The following is a 9444-nucleotide window of genomic DNA, read 5'->3' as shown; positions in this document are numbered from 1 at the left end:
TTCTGATAATTTCCAGATAAAAAAGGTTTTTTAAAAACATTATTTTAGTTAATTTGTGTCCTGGTTCTTTTAGCAGCCTTGTACTGTCGTAATTGTTCATCGAAAGCCCTCCCTTATCTACATGTATACTGTTTGCTGGAGCATAGTCATGTAAATAAATAAATAAATCAAGTTGTTAAAATATTTCCTTTCTATCTGCAACAGAGGATTTTTGAGTTGGATCCTTACTTTTTTCCTATACCTAAAACTGTAAACCACCTACCCCCTTCCTTAAAGTAATAGAAAAATCTGTTATAACTGAGAAAATTTACACTTCACTGTTTATTCTTTGACATTAAGAAGCCAAAGAGATGACATTAAAGGCTTTCTGGAAAGCCAAACTTGTTTTTAGTTTTGAATACAGGATTCTGTGCATTTTAATACAGCACACGAGGTTCCAAAGCATTATAAAGGTCAGTCATACACTAACTATTGTTTTATTTTATATTACCGTAAAATGTGAAAAACAGACAGTCACCACCATATTGAATGTTGTGTATAACTATATTTCAAATGGCAGCCAACCATATCTCCCTGGCTAATATATGGACAGGAATCAGTTTGTTTCTAATCAGATCGGGGTAGCTCGACTACCGTATGTGATAGATTCGACTGGCGTTATATATCATACTGCCGGATAAATATAGTTTTATTTTTATACTTTTACCTTTTTTTCAATTTCACCAAAATAAATATAACTAGATACGATCTCGTTGCGAGCAACGAGAGGTCTTCCGTCCGATTCAGGAAAAAAAACCTCGTAAAATAAAGCTGAAAAGTGATTCAAAATTTTGGTCAAAAGGAGGATTGAACACAGGTCGCCAACGTGAATGCACTTTTTTTCTCTTTTATCCCTAACGCGCATACCATTATGCTATAATTTGGAGCACTGCTCTAAATATACTTTTGTATACTTTTGCAACAGTACATTTGTCTAAGAATTATAAAAGGCGGACCACTATTCATAATTTCGCGCTAAACGCCAAGAATAAATATTCGCGCCTTTTCTTTGGACTGATCTATTAAATAGGTGTGATAGCTTCAATGAAATTAAATAAATAAAACGTTCTTATGGCCTTTATTTTATTTCGACGTTAAGAAAGTATATTTAACACATTGTACACATTACATATCGTATCTAGCCCAGTTACACTAAAGCAGTGAAACGGAAATTAAGTTTCAAGATTGACACTCAATTGCAACGTACTACTACGTGAAAGTCCAGGTAATTTTTCACATTTCATGTATCCTTATGTCAGAATGGTTCAATCAAACGCTCAGCTGCCTCCATAAACCCCTACTCGCGAAATGGTGTAGTAGACAGAGACAGCCGCCATCTTGGGCCCGCTTCAGATTTTCAAATATTAATATCTAGAGTTCAAATTAACCAATACTAAAACAACTTATATAGTAAGCATCAATGGAAAGGTCACTATTAACATTCCAAAAATAAATGAAAAATATTGAAGAACAAAAAAGTTAGAAAATGCACTTTTTTAATTTCGCATCTCCTAACGACAGGAAGTATTGACGACGAACGAAAGGTCGCGTCCTGGATAGTGAATATCACGATCTATAATCCCTAAAAGTTTCATGTTGATATCTTCTACCGTTCTTGAGATTAACCGTAGACAAAATGTCATTTTAAATTCAGAAAATGTCCCGTAACTTGGCACCAGAAGAGAATTTTCAAAAAATCTCTCGGAAAAAATAACTTCAGATAACAACAAATAATTTCTGTAAATTTCATGAAAATCCACCCAGTAGTCTTCGAGAAATCGCGTGCACAAAATTTAGTGTACGGAAAAATAATAATAATAATAAGAAGAAACAATAGAATCACTATAAGGTCTTCCGTGATGACGGAAGACCTTAATTATAAATTCAAGAAAAATTATTATAAAATGTAAATAAGAAAATAATTGATCATAAAAAGAAAAAAAAACGCTCAATCATTTGTAACTGTGATCATCTATTTTATGAATAAATTTATTTTTTTCTGTTAGTGTTTTCTTGGATTTCACTTGCAAAATAAGCATATAACTTATATAGAAGTGTTTTTAAAGAGAATTTATTTGGGTCATATTTCAATGATATTTGGTTTTATATTTCTTCACAGACATTATTTTTATTAAAAATTTACAAATACACAATGATTTATCGGGAAGAAAGTGTTTTGTACGAGTATGTTAAATGTGTTATATGGCTAGTAACACGTCCCTTCATTAAACTGAAGACATCGAATCTACTATTAAAAAAGCACGCTTGGTTTGAAAATAAAAATACAGTCTGCGATACCTTTTCAGATTCATTTCTCAACAAACAATATAATATTGATAATCAATGTTTTCAATTAAGATTATGCTCTCAGCAAACGAGCATTTTTTTTTCTCATTCAGCTTTAAGAAATTGTATGCAGACACGCTACAATACTCGTTTAAGTAAGTATTTATCCCCACGTAGATTTTTTTTATTGGTTTTCAGTCAACCCCCTCTTCCTCAAATTCAATCTAAGTTCATTTCTATCTTGTAAGCCATAGAATCCCTTTTCTAGTCCGCAAAGAATACTAAGTATCAATGAAGCAATTCTGACGTGCAAAATTTGATAAAAGTGATTAAACAAGATCCCTTTTTAGATTTTCATAGAAAATTGCATTCATTACCATGTTTGGTAACATGAACATTATGATTACCTTGTAGGACGAATATGAAGTTAAATATAGCTCATAGTTTATGGGAAAGAATTCATAAAATAAAGATTAATGATATTATATATAAATATTGAATGTAGATGAGAGTAACATTGAAAACTTTTCTCCCAAAAACGATTGTCAACCGAAACGCAGCAATTGTTGACGATGGTTTTCGAGTGACAATAATTTTTATCATATTATACAGAAAGTTCTATACAAATACATATTACAGAGAACCTTGAGCGCATAAATTCCGCGCAGTCAACATTTATTTTGGAATTTATCATCTGAAATCAAGCAATGCCGACTTTTGCTGCGCTGGAGGGCGGAGCTTCATTATTCAGCGGGTAAAATTGATTTTTAAGGAAATGTTTCTTGATGAATCGGATTTTACCAATTTACACGAAGGTAGAATATTGCAAGTAAACATATTAAGTTACTAAGTACTTATAAAGATATATTGTCTATGAGGAAACGCAGAAAGCAGTGAGAGATTTTTAAAGTAAGAAAATGATCATTTTACTTGTTGTTTCCGTTATTGGTGTTGTTGATGTAGTGACTTCACAATTCATGTCCTCCGAGGATAGATCTTTAAAAAAAACTCCTGTCAGATTACTGGGAGTTGAACATGTCGGTTCAGACCAAAATCCTAACGTCAAGTTTTTTGATTGGGCAAACTTGACAAAATCGGCCAAGATGCAGTCACAGTGCAGAGGATTGTTTGCTACTGCCCTATAATAAGTTAAAAGTTTAATGTGCGTGCTTAAATTTGGTATCAAAATATCACAATCATTTGATAAGCATATCAACTGATACAAACATAAAGCAATTGAATTAATTTGTAGAAACAGAAAATACAAAAACAATGTTAATTAGGCTTTTCGATGTTATCAAGACTGGAAATATTGAAAAATTATATATATACACCATCCTTACAGAGTCTCTAATTTTGAAAGTCCCAGGAAAATATCTTTGTCCAATACGGTAATGTTATTGTATTGAATGTACCTACAATAAAAATGCATTTTATTAATTGACAACAAATCTATAATATTCGTGCATTCAATTTGATATTTTATGTTAAGTAAATGATAATTTAAAAAACAACTTGCATATTCATTGTTTTATGCATTGAATTAAAAAAAGTTAATAATACAAATTAAAAAAAATTTCCAAAAACATTACGTGAAATTATACACTCTTTGTGTACAATTTGGTAATATATTGCTGACAAAAGTACATTTAGAAGATAATGATAAATATTGCAATGTCGTTAAAGATTTGGCAATCATGAAGTTTAGTGCTTATAACTGCTCCATTTTTGCACAAAAACTAGCGTTAATGTACAAGGTTTTGTGTGAATTAAGTTTACAAGGAACTGCCTTGGAATTGAGTCATGAGAATCCCTGTCCGTGTTTCGTATATCTTACATGAAGCCGTTGGTATTTTTATAAATGTCTTCTTATGTCAACGTAAAATAACACTGAGTTTTAGTATGTAGGTCTTGTAAGTGTAGCTTTCTTATGTTCATTAACATATACTTACATGTATTAAGTATATCAATGGAAACAGTTTGTGTGTTTTACTAGGGAAAAGGCAATAATAATAATTTTTTAAAAGCAGAAAAAATGCTTAAATGAATGCCCTGGAAAAGTCCTGATTCTAAGTAAAATAATTTTTAAGGTAAAAATAAGCAAGACTGGATCCTACTCAAAACATATCGACATCTTATAATTCGAAATATTGTGGAAGGCATTCTAGCGAGAATGATAAGGAATTCCAAACAGGTAAATAAATGAGAAATTACAGAGCTCTCTTCCACAAGTGCTGTCCTGAGATAGTCCGAGTTTTCTTGATCGAATTAGCAAATAACAAAAAAAAAAGAAACTTCAGGATAGTATAACACTTTTTAAATTACGAGTTCCTTAAAAATGTGAATTTAAAACTATTTATTCATATCAATAAAATAATTTTGATACGATATTATGTTTGATTGTTTACAAACATAATTCTAGTCTAGAGCCGTGGCTCTTTTGAAAATAAATTTTTGAATTTAAAAATATATGTATAGTAGAAAATACAATGTATTTTTTATTACAACTACCAATTAAACGTTACAGGAAGTTTGAGAAAAAATTATTTTTCTTTGTTCCTTCATGTCTATAAATCCAGCAAGGGTCTAGGTTATAATTGATTATGCTTGGGAAACTCTATATAAGTGTCTTACCTTTAAGAATTGAAAGGCAATAGAAATGTTTGATCAAAGTTTTTTTGTTTTTTTTTTCATTTATATTTTTTCTCATAATAAACAAAGAGATAGAAGAACATATTTACATTTATGCCTTACACACAAACACACTCACCATTTCACACTATCCACTATCCATCTATAGATAATATTAAAAAAGAGAGATAAAAAAAGATAATAAATGAAAATTCAATTCGTCACTATTTCCTCCAACGCCTTATAACATTGTGCATAAATTATCTGAATTATACATATATTCTTTTATCAATATGCGGATAAAAGACAATAACAATAGTGAATGCCATCTGAACTGTCACTCCTCAAAAACAGGTTTCCATGTAGACCATATAGAATTAAAATACACAATTTTATTCTTTTGGATTGAAACAAATTTTTCGACATTATATTTGATTCTTAGATGACATAAGAGTGCATTGAGATTTGGCATTTTCTTCTGCATCAAACAAGTAAAGATATATTGTTTAGTGTATAATATAATAAAATTCACAGCTCTATTATTTTTTGACAAAGGAATCTCTCCTAATATAACATTATTAATGTTAAATCCGACCCTTTTTGAAGTAGCTCTATATATATGTTGGCTAAGACTACTCCACAATGCCAAAATATTATTACAAAATAAAAATACATGTTGGATTGTTTCACTTTCATTCTTACAAAAGGTACACAAATCAGTAGTTTTGATATTAATCTTTTTAAGATAATAACCTACAGGAAGAATCCTATGCAGTATTCTAAACTGCAGCCATTGAACAGCTGTATCACTTGTTACTTTAAAACAAACTTTAAAAACATCATGTATTTCAAAATTACACTGCCCATAGATACTCAAAATGGAAATCCATTTTGATATAGATGTAGGTTTAACATTATTTGTGTTTAATATGGAGTAAATTGGCTTAGTGCATTTTTCTGACTGTAACAACAATTCATAATAAAAGGGCATAAGTGTATTGTAAGATTTTGTGAATAAGTGGTTGTCAATAGACATACATTTCAAATATTTTGATACTGCAGTAAGAACACTATTATATTGCATAATCTGCTTATTTGTATCCGTTTGTGAGAGGCAAAATCTTTTTTGTAAAGAATCAAAGCATAAAAATTTTCCTTCGCTATCTAAAAAATCTCCTATTACTCTGATACCCTTCTCGTACCAATTTTTGATAAAAACAGACCGTTTGCCAACCAAGATATTAGAATTGTACCACACCGGGATATTTAAAAAATTACTTTTTACATGTTTACAATTATTTAAACACTTCATAACTTCCAGCCATGATTTTAATACATCTTGCCAGAAAAAATTGTTTTTAGGAAGTAAATGCTCTGAAATAAACAGATCCCCAAAATGAAATAACTTCTCAATAACACCTTTTCCATTTAATGCAAAAAAGAAATCCATCCATGGTTTTTGTTTTTGAGTTAACCTTTTCATCCAAGAAGATTTTAAAGCAATTATAAAATTGTCTAAGTTGACCATTTTTAAACCTCCAGAAAGATGGTCTTGTGTGACAAGGGATCGCTTTATCTTATCCGATTTGGATTTCCATATAAATTCAAAAATATCTTTTTGCAAATCAACTAAAAGCTGTTTTCTAGGAGATGGCAAAGAAATAAATAAATGATTAAGCTTAGGTAGGATAAGCGTCTTAACAACAGTTATGCGACCAATTGGAGTTAGGATTCTTCGCTTCCATTGTTTAATCAAAGCTCTTATTTTAGGTAGTTGTAAGTCATAATTAATATCAACAGTTTCTTTAAGATGAACTGAGAACTGAATTCCTAGTAAGTTGAAAGTTGTAGTTCCCCATTCTAGTTTCCACCTTGTGTGATGGAAAACTTCTTTTGAATACTTTTTTGATCCAATCCACACTATTTTAGTTTTTGATATGTTAATTTTCAATCCTGAAAGTTTTGAATAAAAATCAATGGTATCAAGAGCAGCAAAAAGGGATTTTTGTGAACCATCTAAAGCAAGAAAAGTGTCATCAGCATACTGAGATAATTTATGTTCTTTATTATCTACCACAATACCTTTAATGTCCTTATTCTGTTTAATTAGAATTGCCAGAATTTCTGCACATAGAATAAATAAATATGGAGAAACAGGGTCACCTTGTCTGCAACCTCTTTGTATATCAAACTGATCAGATAAAAATCCACTTTGTAAAATAGAAGCTTTAAAATTAAAATTTAGAATCTTGACCCAATTTATAATCTTTGAACCAAAACCAAAATACTTCAAAACTTTGTATGTAAATGTCCATGAAATTGAATCAAAGGCTTTTTCGAAGTCAATCAAAACTAATAGACCTGGGATGCTTTTGGAATCTGTGTAGTGGATTAAGTCATACATGAATCTTGTATTTTCACCTATATACCTCCCTTTCATAAATCCTGATTGAGTATCTGATATTAAATAATCTAATGTTGTTTTAATTCTTTGTGCGAGACATCCTGATATTATTTTATATAAAACATTTAGAAGTGTTATTGGGCGCCAATTTTTTAGAAACTGTCTAGGTTTATCACCTTTTGGAATACATGAAATTATACCTAATCTTTGTGATATTGGGAGCTCGTTATTGATAAAAATACATTTAATTGCCTTAAGTAAATAAGCCTTTAAATCATTCCAAAAGAATTTAAAAAATTCAACCGTGTAACCATCACTACCTGGAGATTTGTTATTTTTCATATTTTTAAGCACTTCTGCTACTTCCTTTTCATTAATATCACACTCAAGTTTCTCAGATGCATGCTTATCTAACTTTGGGACATCTTGTCCTTGAATAATTTCTTCTAAATTAATATCTAAGAGCTCAGAATCTGAACTTATATATAAATGCTTATAGAATAATTTCACATGATTTAAGATCTCTGCCTGATTATATATTGTACCCTCACTCTCTACTTCTACCTTTTTAATAGTTTTATTTAAAAAATTCCTGGCTTCTAAATTACAAAAATACTTTGTCGGTTTTTCCCCTTCTTCAATCCATCGAGCTCGTGATCTTATGATATGCCCCTGCAATTTTTCTTTTCTCAAATTTTCAAGACTCAGCTTTTTTTCTTCTAAAAGTTCAAAATTAATTTCTGTCATTGTTTCTAAATGTTCAATTTCCTCTAGTAATAATTTTTCTGAATTTTGTCTTTCTTTTTTTCTGAAAGATGAATAAGAATTAGTAACCCCTCGAATTTCCATCAAAAGAACTTCAAAAAACAGACTGTCATCAATTTGAACATTACATTGATTACCGTCATTATTTGGAACATGTAAATATTGGGCAACTACCTTTTCTATAGTTTCTTTCACTTTTCCAACATATGTTTTATCTGTTAATAAGCTGTTATTGAATTTCCATAGACCTCGCCCTCTTTCAAAAGAATTAAATTTTAATTCCATTATAACTGAAGAATGGTCAGACCTGTAACCAGGTTTAATAGCAAAGTTTTCAACCAAATTTGAAAGACTTTCTGAAATAAGAATATAGTCAAGGCGACCTTGTTTTAATGGATTTTTTTTCAACCAGGTATATATTTTTTTGTCTGGGTTTAAAATTCTATAGTAGTCAATTAACTGAATATCTTCCATAACCTCTAATAATTTCTCACGTGCTTTTGGGTTACTGACACTACGATAATTGAAAGTATCTAAAGAAGGGTTTAAAGCAAGATTAAAGTCACCACAAAGTAACAGATATTCATTATCAAATTCAAGAAAAGTTTCTCTAACTATATCACAAAATTCTGGATTATCAGAATTAGGACCATATATGTTTATGATAGTAGTTCTATTATCTTCAATTGTAATGTCTAATGCCAGCATATTCCCACTATTATCACGTTTTATACTGTGTATTTTAAATTCAAAATTATTATTAAACATTATAGCAACCCCTCTTGCATTAGATTTAAAAGAATTAAATATACATTTGAAACCCCACTGTGCTTCAACATATGGTTCAATTTCTGTAGTAAAATGAGTATCTTGCAGACATATAATTGAATATCCTTTTTTTCTGTAAAAATTTAAAACATCTAGTCGTTTTGATTGTGTTGCAAGGCCCTGACAGTTCACTGTAACAACTTTTATATTATCTGACATTAAATCTGTACAAAATAAAAGAATAGTACCTAGACAAGGAAGCGGATGACGATTGAAGTATATAATTTTTGGAGAAATAAGCAACAAAACAAAAGAAAAGTGGATAATCTTCACACACATACCATGTCACACACTTTCGCATTCTCTCGCTTCAATCAATCACGATCACAAAGTTTACTGCTTCCCGATCCCGATCTTAAAAGTTCTTGGAAGTTTTTCGTGCTCCAGCTGTTTACGCATAAATCGTGCTATTTGTGTTTAAGTTTGTCAGACACACTGTCCAGGATGTCAAATCGGTGTCTGTCTCCATCGTAATCCAACGCAAACACTTT

The 9444-nt window shown here is 30.3% G+C and overlaps 1 long non-coding RNA gene across 1 annotated transcript in view; it reads right to left on the bottom strand.

The window, feature by feature from the left end:
- Positions 1–3283: 3283 nt before the first annotated feature.
- LOC134261236 (uncharacterized) overlaps positions 3284–9444 on the bottom strand; it is a 50378-nt gene continuing 44217 nt past the window's right edge. Inside the window, exons 3-4 of the long non-coding RNA XR_009990772.1 lie at positions 3669–3740; positions 3284–3464 (exon numbers count right to left, since the gene is read on the bottom strand). This is a non-coding gene — a long non-coding RNA (uncharacterized LOC134261236). The remainder of the gene's footprint in view (positions 3465–3668; positions 3741–9444) is intronic.

The sequence above is a fragment of the Saccostrea cucullata genome, unplaced genomic scaffold, assembly GCF_032062105.1.
Source record: "Saccostrea cucullata isolate Sc308-1 unplaced genomic scaffold, CSIRO_AGI_Scuc_v1 ctg947, whole genome shotgun sequence".
NCBI lineage: Eukaryota > Metazoa > Mollusca > Bivalvia > Ostreida > Ostreidae > Saccostrea > Saccostrea cuccullata.
The sequence above is the reverse complement of the archived record's forward strand: the minus strand, read 5'-3'. Positions and strand labels throughout refer to the sequence as shown.